The following is a 10,561-nucleotide window of genomic DNA, read 5'->3' as shown; positions in this document are numbered from 1 at the left end:
CTCAATCTCAGAGACACAATGTTAAGCTAGACAAACTATGGACAAGTGTTTTGATATTATAGGGTACAACGATAGAATTAAGATTGCTCTTGCATGGTTAAAGATTACTGGTGTGGCCAGAAGTAATTTTAAAGGAATTATCTTAAATCCAACCATCTTAATCAAGAGCAGTTGATATGGGAGGACATGAAGACCCTACCTTTATTTAAGACTTTGTCTCCCTAGGTTTCAAGAGGAAAAGATAAATGAGGAGTTCTTAGAGCTATCCTTGGCTAGCACCCCTATAAAGGTGTATCACCAATCTTATTCAAGACTTGTTAGGTATGCTCCAGCAGCGAAGGATGATGAGACTCTTCTCCATCAATTTTAGACCCTCCTTTGGCCAAGATTGGTGAAGAATGTAAAGCCCTCATCTACAGCCAAAGAAATTATAATGGATGAGGATCTTACCCAAGCCTTTTCTAAAGAAACGATCTAACAAAAGCCCTTTTGTCCCCCCACCCCCCACAAAAAAAAGAGCTCCTTCAAATTCTGATATGCCTAAGAGAAATAAAGGTTAGGATTGCGGAAAACTGCCTGAATCTAGTGGACCTAGAGGTCAAGACTCTTCCCGTCGAATGCCAGTAGATTTATAGTTCCAGCTTAGAAAGGAGAAAAAGCTCTCTAGATGCTAGTAGCCAACACGACATTTCATCAATAATTACCCCAATGCTCTAATTGTTGTCAACTATCCAGCCCGCTTGGCTCCAAGATCTGGTTTTTTTTTAGTCTTGTGGTCTTAATCTAGGTCTTAACCCAAAGTAATCAAGGACCTCCCCCTCATAATTGGAGAAATCAGAGGAGGCCCATTCCAACCCAATCTGCCTTTGAGTGTTGTGACCTCCCCTTAGAATTGGAGAAATCAAAGGAGGCCCATTCCAGCCCAATTAGACTTCCAGTGTCGTGATGGTAGAGGTTGACCAAGAAAGAGAAGATAGAGGTAGAATCCATGAAAATTGATGAGCACCAGAATCAGAACCAGTAGTTCTCATTGATTTGGGCCCCCTCTGCCAATTTCCAAGGTGAAGATTTTAGGCTTTTGGTTGATTCTAGCAACACTCATTCTTTTTTTTTTTTGCCAAGATGCTTAAGTAAGTTAATAATCAACCAAAAGCAATGTAAACTAATGTAAGTGGAATTGGTAAGTGGAAAATTTCTTTTCACATGCCATGAGACCGATGTAATTTAGTTCTCCTTGGATGGGAACCTGCTGACCAAATATAAGGTCAAATCCTTACCCTAAGGTGTGTATGATGGAATTCTTGTTATGGATTGGCTCATGCAGAACCAAGTCAATATTCATTGCCACAAAGGGACCACCTCCTTCTTAGATCTTCTTGGAAACAAGATGTAAGGGATTGAAGTAATTGAATCTCCCACCCTATAACTTGTTAATGCATCAAAGTTATTAAAAGGACTCAGGAAGAAGAAAGTAATTTATGTTGTGAAGCTCAATCCTGCATGCAAAGAGTCAAAGATACCAAGGAACCAAAATGGTTAAGTGAGTACTTGACATATTTCTTGAAGATCTGACTAAAATGCCATCAAGCTCGTTCGAGAAGCAATCAAACTAAAAGGGAAATTGTTGTTACTTTTTTATTAAGGATTCATTGGTAAGTTTTAGATTATGGCCCAGTGTATCCCCTTGGGGTGCGCCAGTTCTTTTCCTTCTTCTCAGGCTAGTGTATCCCTTTGGATTCTAGTTCTTTTTCAAAAGAAGAAGGATGGGACTCTTAGATTGTGCATTGATTATCGTGGGTTAAATCACCTTATTCTAAGGAATAAGTATCATAAGATGTTAGACCATTTGCATGGAGCACAATTTTTTTCATCAAAGATTGATTTAAAGTCTAGATATTATTAGATTAGGATTAGATAGAAATTGCTAAGTTAATACCTGGTATGGACATTATGAGGTCACAATAGTGCCATGCAAATTAACAAATTTCCTTGCTATTTTTAATTTATTGATGCATAAAATTTCAAAAAAGCATCTAGATAATTGTGTTTTGTTCTTCTTTGATGATATTCAAGTTTACTACAAGAATTTTGTTGATCATAAGAAGCATGTGTGTAAAGTCTTTGGAAACTCTTCAAAAATATAAACTTTTCATGAAGAAGATTATATTGAATACTTAGGGTTCATAGTGTTGAAAGATGGTATATTACTTAATCTCGCTAAGGTGTAAGCTATAATCAATGGTCGAAACCCAAGATCGTAAAAGAAGTTAGAGGATTTCTATATCATATTTTTTATCCCTGATATGCCAAGCTAGCTTTTCCATTGATAGCATTTCTTAAGAAGGATATTCCATTTTGTTGGTCTATGATGTGCCAAAGTTATTTTGATAGGCTAAAATTCACCTTGGTAACTAATCCAATGCTGAAATTGGCATAGTTTGAGAAGCCCTTCAAAATTATATAGTACTGGATTTGTTATTGGAGGAATCATAATGCAACAAGGATGACCCATAGCTTATGAGTTTTAGAAATTAAGTATCAGAAATTAAGGCCTTATGGAAGGAACTATGTTGTCCATGATCTCGAGTTCTTGCGATAGTGCATGCCCTGAAGCTACTATCTTTTTGGATAGAAGTTTACTTCAGTTACATATCATAAGAGTTTAAAGTGGATTTTCACCCACAATGATGTAAAGAAGGTGGATGCAAACACTTCAAGAGTTTCATTTTGAGAGCGATTTCAGATCATGTAAAGAGTTTAAAGTGGATTTTCACCCACAATGACGTAAAGAAGGTGGATGCAAACACTTCAAGAGTTTCATTTTGAGAGCGATTTCAGATCATGTAAAGAGAATGTAGTTGATTTTTCTAAGGTTTAGAAAACCATGGTTGGGAAAAACCAAGGTGGATTGGGTTGGTAGGTGGTGGTTTATCTATCCATGGTATTTAGTTAATGGTTTATGGTAAATGATTTATGCGAACCGAGATTCGTGCACACCTTCTATGGTATATATGAATTGCATATGGTAGGTATGGCATGACACTTCTAGTATAAACCCCCCCTTCCCTCAAGAGAAATCCATGAGTTTTTTCTTGCTAATTGTCAGTCCATTTTGTTACTCCTCCTAGACTAGTACAATCCCATTTCTAGCCCTTTAAAAAGTACTAAACTTTTTTATATTGAATATTGCAAGTACCTAAGTAAGAGCAAAAAAAATCATGACATTCTAGGGTAATGTCTGCTTCATCAAATTTTGCATCTACATCAAGCCTAACTCAAGCCCCAAAAGGTACAATTCATATTTATCATTCAAATTTGACTTTTTCTAGCATTTATCTTGCTTTTGATTGGTCCAATTTGAATTAATTTAAATTAAATATTTTCTTCATAATTAAATATAGTCTTACCTTAGAATTTTGTCAAGGTCAAAGGTTTTTCATATGTTATGTGCTTAGATTTAATTAATTCATTAAGATAGGTACCATGTAAATTCTAAAGCTTGGAATAGACCTTGAATAAATGATTAATTTAATCACTTGTGAAAGGAATATTTTATGCCTTCACTCTTAGAAACAAAATATTAATCATAGGAGCTACCTTAGGTTTAACGCTCCAATCAAGAAGAGGGTGTATCTCAAAAGCAAGTGTACGAAGCAAAGTCCCAATCTTTAAGAAGTATGATAAGGAACTCTCAGGGAGAGGTAGTCTTAGGACCTTCAAAAATTTGACTAAGGATTCTTGAAAGGATTTTTGATTTGAAGTGTACATTCAAGATCTAGACCAAAGCTTAAACCCTTAAGTTGGAAATAACTAGGGGAATTTAATCTATTTGGAGTTTTGACTAGAGAGTTGTGATGTCTTGTTAAGCTTGCAATGGTTTACTTTGCTTCAAAATGATATTGTGATGTGTTTTGATTGAAATGGTGTTTACTTGTTTAGAATATTATATTCAAGTATTACATATGTTGTTTATGTATAGCTTATCAAAGTACCACACAGGCTTATGAATTACCGTGTGGGTGTCATCTGTGGGGTGCATCACACGAAGGCGATCACCCAAGTACTGGACCCCTCTTAGCCAAACGTGGGTGTGCTCCTAGCATGATTAATGTCAGGACTCCAAGAAACTCTAAAGTAAAATGGGTAGGGTAGTGCTTGGGGGCTACGAATGCTCATTGGTCTCTTGATGTTGATACCTAGAGTGTTCATGTTTCTAGGATAGGTAATGACCACCAATAGAAGTAGCTCCTAAGATTTATTGACATTTATGTTGAGGCAGATGTGAGATATTAGAGGGCCTCAAATCATCACAATGATCCAAGAGTGTTCGGGCTCATTGTACTAGAGCAAATCCTCTTGGTCTAAGGATCACAATCGTGGTCTGAGGAGATTTGTGTTTATTGAGGTGACATGGATGATTAGAGGGCTCCTCCAATCACATCACGGTGATCCAAGATTGTTTGGGCTCATTGGTGTATATACTCCTAGTCTAAGGATCATGGTCGTGGTGTGAAGAGATTTATGTTTATTAAGTTGGCACTGATGTGTTACCTGGATATTAGTTAAGTTATGTGGACATATGATATATGTATGGTTTGAAAAGAACAGTGTGATGTATGTTTTCCTTTGGAAGGATAGTACAAATGAGTGTGTGTGTGTGTGTGTGAACTCTTATTTTTGTAAGTGGTATGTGTGACTAAAGTGGTAATTTCAATTATGGGTGTGTGAGTTCACACCAGCTTCATAGGTCCAATGGATGGTGGAAGGCTAGACCCATGGGATTAGATAGGACTATGGCTAAGTAGAAAAGGATTAAACTCAAAAGTGGGCAGCTGGGTGGACCTAAGAAGCAATTACTTTCCAAAACAAAACAAATCTATGTCTTTTAGAGTGACAAAAACCTAGGACCAGTATTTTAGTTGGTAGATTATAAACAAGGATAGACATATTACATTTATTACAAGATATCTTTTAGTTTGTAGATCATTAACAAGGATAGACGTATTACCTTTATTAAAAGATCCGCTCAATGTGACCTACTTGTGAATTACAAAGGGAATACATGTGGAGGAATCATTTACCTTTCTCACATAAGGAATATTATGGTCAACAGTCTCAGAGGAACTAATGACTAGATAGCCAAGCATTAGGACATTGTGATATGAGGCCTTGAGTGAGTCGCTCTACCATTAGTGTGATTTCGTTTCCATAATTAAAGGGGCAAGGGTCTCATAATTTCCATTTAATAAAATTTAGAGTTGTCTAGTGTGCCATATAGAAACAATTCTAAGGATTCATGAACTTTATTCAAATTCCATTGTGAATTAACCAAGAGTGTCATGTTGTTTCTTGGACTGAAAATTGAGTATTCCCTGGTCTTCTTCCACCATCTATAGTTTTAACCCATATACAAGGTTTATCTAAAGATGTGGTATGAAAGCATTGCACTTGATATTATCACATGTGCATCCCTTCTTTCATCTTCCATTCAACTCCAGTAGCACTACTGACACATTTTTGCATAACCACATTGTCTTCATACTTGCATAACCACATGGTCTTCATTCTCTAACACATTTCTCCATAAGCTCATTGTCTTCATTCTCTGAAAATTTTATGCCTAACCAAATTGCCTTCATTCTCTTCATATTTGCACCCATAAAACATGCTATAAATCCATGAAGTGGGATAAACCATGATATCTTAAAACTCTTAGAAATTATTCATAAATTTGTGAATTTCCAAAACTATATTGCTTTTGAATGAAGCTACTACAATTTTGTCCAGAAAAACTTAAACAATGATAGAAGCAATACTTAGAATAGGAAGACTTTTAAGTATGCCATAAGATTAGGCATTACGAGGAACAATGTTCTTTGAATTATACAAAAATAAAGCTTAGGTCATAACCTTAGTCATTAGGAATACTTTCAAGTATGCCATAAGCTTAGGCATTATGAGCAACAATGTACTTTGGGTTATAAAAAGATAAATCTTTGTTGATAAAAAAGAAGAGGGCCTTTTTGGAAACAAAGCCTTCCCAAAATTTGCATGCATGGCTTCAAATGTGCTAGTAAGTTGCCACTCAATACTTTATAATGGATAGACATCTAAAACCATTACAAAAATAGCACACATGTGGATAAGTATATTTATAAAAATAAAACATCTAGAAACGAAAACGCTCACAATGAATCCACTAAAAAAAATTAGCTTACAATGGGCTTAGAGTGTTAGTGGTGGTGTAGACAGATCCAAGTTCATGTACACATGTTGCACCCTAGCCAACCACTCGTCACATCCTATTTTGAACTCCAAAATGCATCCTTTCCAGTGGTAGTTTGTACCAAGTATCTTCTTTTTTCCTTTAACATGTGAGGGCCTCTACATGAGGGTTGCATTATGATCCAATCACTGAGCTTGAAGTGTAAATACCTCCACACACCTTCCTCTCTAATACATGAGCATATAGAATTAGGGATCCTTCTAGACCTTGAGATTTCCATTGAAAATGAAGCTTTTAAGAAAAGAATGAGGAGGATGAGAGAGAGGAAAAAGAAGTAGGTTGCAGATTCCAAGAGCAAGAGGCTCTCAAAAATGATGAGAAAGATGGGAGAGACAGGAAAAAGAAGCAGGTTGCAGGTTCCAAGAGCAAGAAGCTCTCAATAAAGATTGAGCACTATGAGAGAAAGGAAAAATAAGTAGGTTGAAAGATCTAGGAGAAAGAATCTATCAAAAAAGGGTTGTAAATGAGAGACATGGGAGAGAAGGAAAGGGGGTCAGAAAGGGTCAAAAAGATGAGAGAGGGGAAAAAGAAGCAGGTTGCAATCTCAAAGAGTAAGATGCTATCAAGAAAGAGGGGAAAAAGAAGCAGGTTGCAAGCTCGAAGAGTAAGATGCTATCAAGAAAGAGTGTGAACAAGATGTTAAGAAGGGGAAAACAAGATGAGAAGGGGGGGAAAGAATCAGGCTGAAGGCTCCAAGAGCATATAGAAATCCCAAATGAGGTAAAAAAAGTGGGAAAAAATGAGTGTATACATGAAAAGATACCTTTTTAAGAGAATTTGTCTTTTGGGAGGGCAATTTTAAAATTTGATCAAAGTCAGTAATGATGGAATCCACCTTGAAATTATTGCCATGGATCTTAGAAAATTATTTATTATTCCATAGATTAAACTAGAGATTGAGCCCACAATACAACACCCTTGGGAGTAAGTCAATCATAATGATCAAAGTATGGACCCAAAGCTAGAGATTGAGCCATAATATATAGGACCCTTAGGAGGGATTCAATCGTAATGATCAAAGCATGGAACCCAAGATATCTACCTAGAAGATGGCAAGGTCATTCACCATGAGGGAAGCTAAGGAAATTGAAAATATGGATGCCAAAAGATGTGCTAGAGGCCCAAAGAGTAAAAGATGTTGCCAAATGTTTTTAATGTTAGGTGCTTAAGGAATAAGGTACTCTACAAAAGCCAACACACACTACTATGAGCTAGAGATTGCTATCCATTCATTTAAACTAGTATAGTTGGGAATAAGCCACCACACCAAGGTTCATCAAATTAAAAGAAAATGTGGGTGCCAATGGATGTGCAAATGAGACATCTTCAGGCATATTTACATTCAATGTAAACATTCTGCCCACTCTGTTACCTTTTGTAACCAACCTCTTTAAAGTCTTCTACATGACATCCATCAGGGCTAAACCGGACCTACAAACCACCCTGCTCAATCATCTGACCAACTGAAACCAGATTCTTTGTAATGTTTGGAACATGAAGTACATCAGCAAGATTCTTCACCTTACGAGCCTGCATAGACAATGGCACATCTCCAACATGGGCAATGGGATGAGTAGTGTCATCCCCTGTTTCAACAAAACCTGGTCTTTCAAGACTTTTCATTTCCTTGAACCACACACCATGACTTGTCATGTGGTTCGAAGCACCTAAATCAACATGCCATACATCGTCCTTACATGCTACTAAATCATTTCCAAACACAGCATTAACTACTTGTTTCATAACAAGTAACCTCTCATTATCCTCATTATTTTTGCTAGAGGACGTATAGTTATTTTGCTGCACTTTTCCATTTTGCATGTCACTCTCTTTCTTATAGCAATCTGCCTACACATGTCCAGGCTTACCACAATAAAAACAGCCTTGTGTATCATTATGCTACCTTTGCCAATTACCACAACCTCGTTGACTCCCCCTGCCTCTAAATTGGCCTCTTTCACCTGTGTGTTGTTGTTGCAATTCCTAGGATTGTGCTGACCATAATTCTGATTACTTGTTCGGCCACCACCTTGGCCATGTCCATGACCTCTACCTTTTCCTCTACCTGAACTTGTGTAGAAGGCTTGCTGCTCGGAACTATTTTTGTTTTGTGAAGACTGCTGATCTTCACCCAAATTCTTCTCTTCAATGATCAGCATTGACACCAAATCTGTGAAGTTGGGAATGTTCTCCCGAGTTTGAATAGATGTCTTGAACGCCTTATATTGTGGCTCAAGACCACGTAGACACACTTCCACCTTATCATCATCATCAATAGAAACACTAATTTATGCAAGGGATTCCACAATTCCCTCGATCTTCAAGGCATAATCATTCACAGAGATATTTTTCTTCTCCACAGTATGAAGCTTATTCTTCAACTGAATCTTTCGTGCCTTGGTGTTGGTTTCATAGCTTCACCAAGGTGTCCCATGCCTCCTTAGGTGACTTGGCATCATGTATACTAATAGAAAGCCAATACATGACTTTCCTTGCTCCTTGATTCCAATCCTTGAATTCTTTTACATCTACAGCAACAGTAGTTGGATTAATCTCTAGTATCTCTGGTGCCTCCTTATGTTCACCTTCAATGTAGTCCTAGTAACCTTTTCCCGTCAGGAAATTTGTCAATATAAACCTCCAAGCATGGAAGTTGTTCTTGTCAAGCTTCTCTGAAACAATCTAGTTTATTCTATCATTCGACATCTCGTCTGCAACACAAATTTACTAGAAATAGCACTCTTGTTTGACATGCACAAACTATTGTATTCTCTGCAACGGTAGTATACTTCACCCCAAGCTGTCACAACAGTGACCTCAATTTTCATACATACACCCAATGGCAACTTTAGGACCTCTTTGCAGTACACACAATGTTTGCATAACCAAACGCCCTTCCTGTAGTTCTAAAAACAAAGTTCTGTAGAGAATCGAAACAGTTCCTGTGAACGCAACTGAAAAACGGAGGTTCAGATGTGCCTAAAAACGTTGTCCAACGGATAGTATAGTTGTCCAACGGTGTCTAACGGATAGTATAGTTTCCCTATATCTCTTCTCCCCCGTGAAGAAAGCTCCTCAATCGGAGTTCGTTTGTCGATGCCTCCTGAAGAGCTCTCGGACAAGGGTGTAATATCCAACACAAAGGGGGAGGAGTAGATGAAGCTCTTACCCTCGTACCGCTTCATGTGCTTCTCTTGCTTGCCACTCAGCCCTTATCATGAACTTGGCTCTGATACTATGAAAAGATGCACAGGAGAAGAGAGCTTGAGCTCTTGCAAGCACACACACACTCACACAAACCCTAGAAGAGAACACACAAGGTGAGAGGCTAAAAATTATGCTTCTTCTTCACACAACAAAAGAGGTCTACAAAGAAGATAAAGTGACTAACACACATAATAGAGTATATACAAGCGATCCATAATGTGAAAATGCTAAGTGGAGTGGGTAGATGTGGACTAGCTGTAGAATCTCTGGCAAAGATATGTCGGCGCCAGCTACCAAACCCGCTAGTGATGTAATGCCGAACGGTCATGCAGGCGCCTCGTGAGTGTCAGCTCATGTTGAGCTTAACATCTCAACAGTATAGAAGGTTCAAAGAAACGCAATTATGAGCCACCTTTTGAAAGATCCCTGCCCCCTCCGCGCAACGGATTCAGGGTTGCTAGTAGGTGGAAGTAGCACTCCTTGCGCGGTGCAGGGTCCTCTCACTCGGGGCCTCGCCCACGGATATCCGAACAGGAGACTAATCCCTCGATTCTTCCAAAACCGAACCCGAAAAATTTTCCCTTGCCCGAAAAGTACGGGCGATTCCTCCAGGATATTTTTACTCTAACGTAGTCAAGGTCATTACTGACCAAACTGATGCGATCAAGCCTAAAGTCACTTGGATCTTAGAGATCAACGCTTTTTTTCCCATCGAGAGGCACAGCCGTTGATTCCTTTTTCCATAGAACAATTACTATCGGGGATTTACTTCATCTAGCGTACTACAATAGAAATTGAGTCTCATTTTACGGATCCATCAGTCCAGCCTAACCCCATCCACATCCATACATCTACATCCATATCCACATACACATCCACATCCATACATCCACATCCATATCCACATCCATACATCTACATCCATATCCACATACACATCCACATCCATACATCCACATCCATATCCACATACGCATTCACATCCATACATCCACATCCACATCCACATCCATACATCCATATCCATATCCATATCCATATCCATACATCCACATCCACATCCACATC

Source organism: Cibotium barometz, chromosome 20 (genome assembly GCF_041138505.1).
Source record: "Cibotium barometz isolate CiBa-2024 chromosome 20, ASM4113850v1, whole genome shotgun sequence".
NCBI classification, from domain to species: Eukaryota; Viridiplantae; Streptophyta; class Polypodiopsida; order Cyatheales; family Cibotiaceae; genus Cibotium; species Cibotium barometz.
This window is presented reverse-complemented; position numbering follows the sequence as displayed.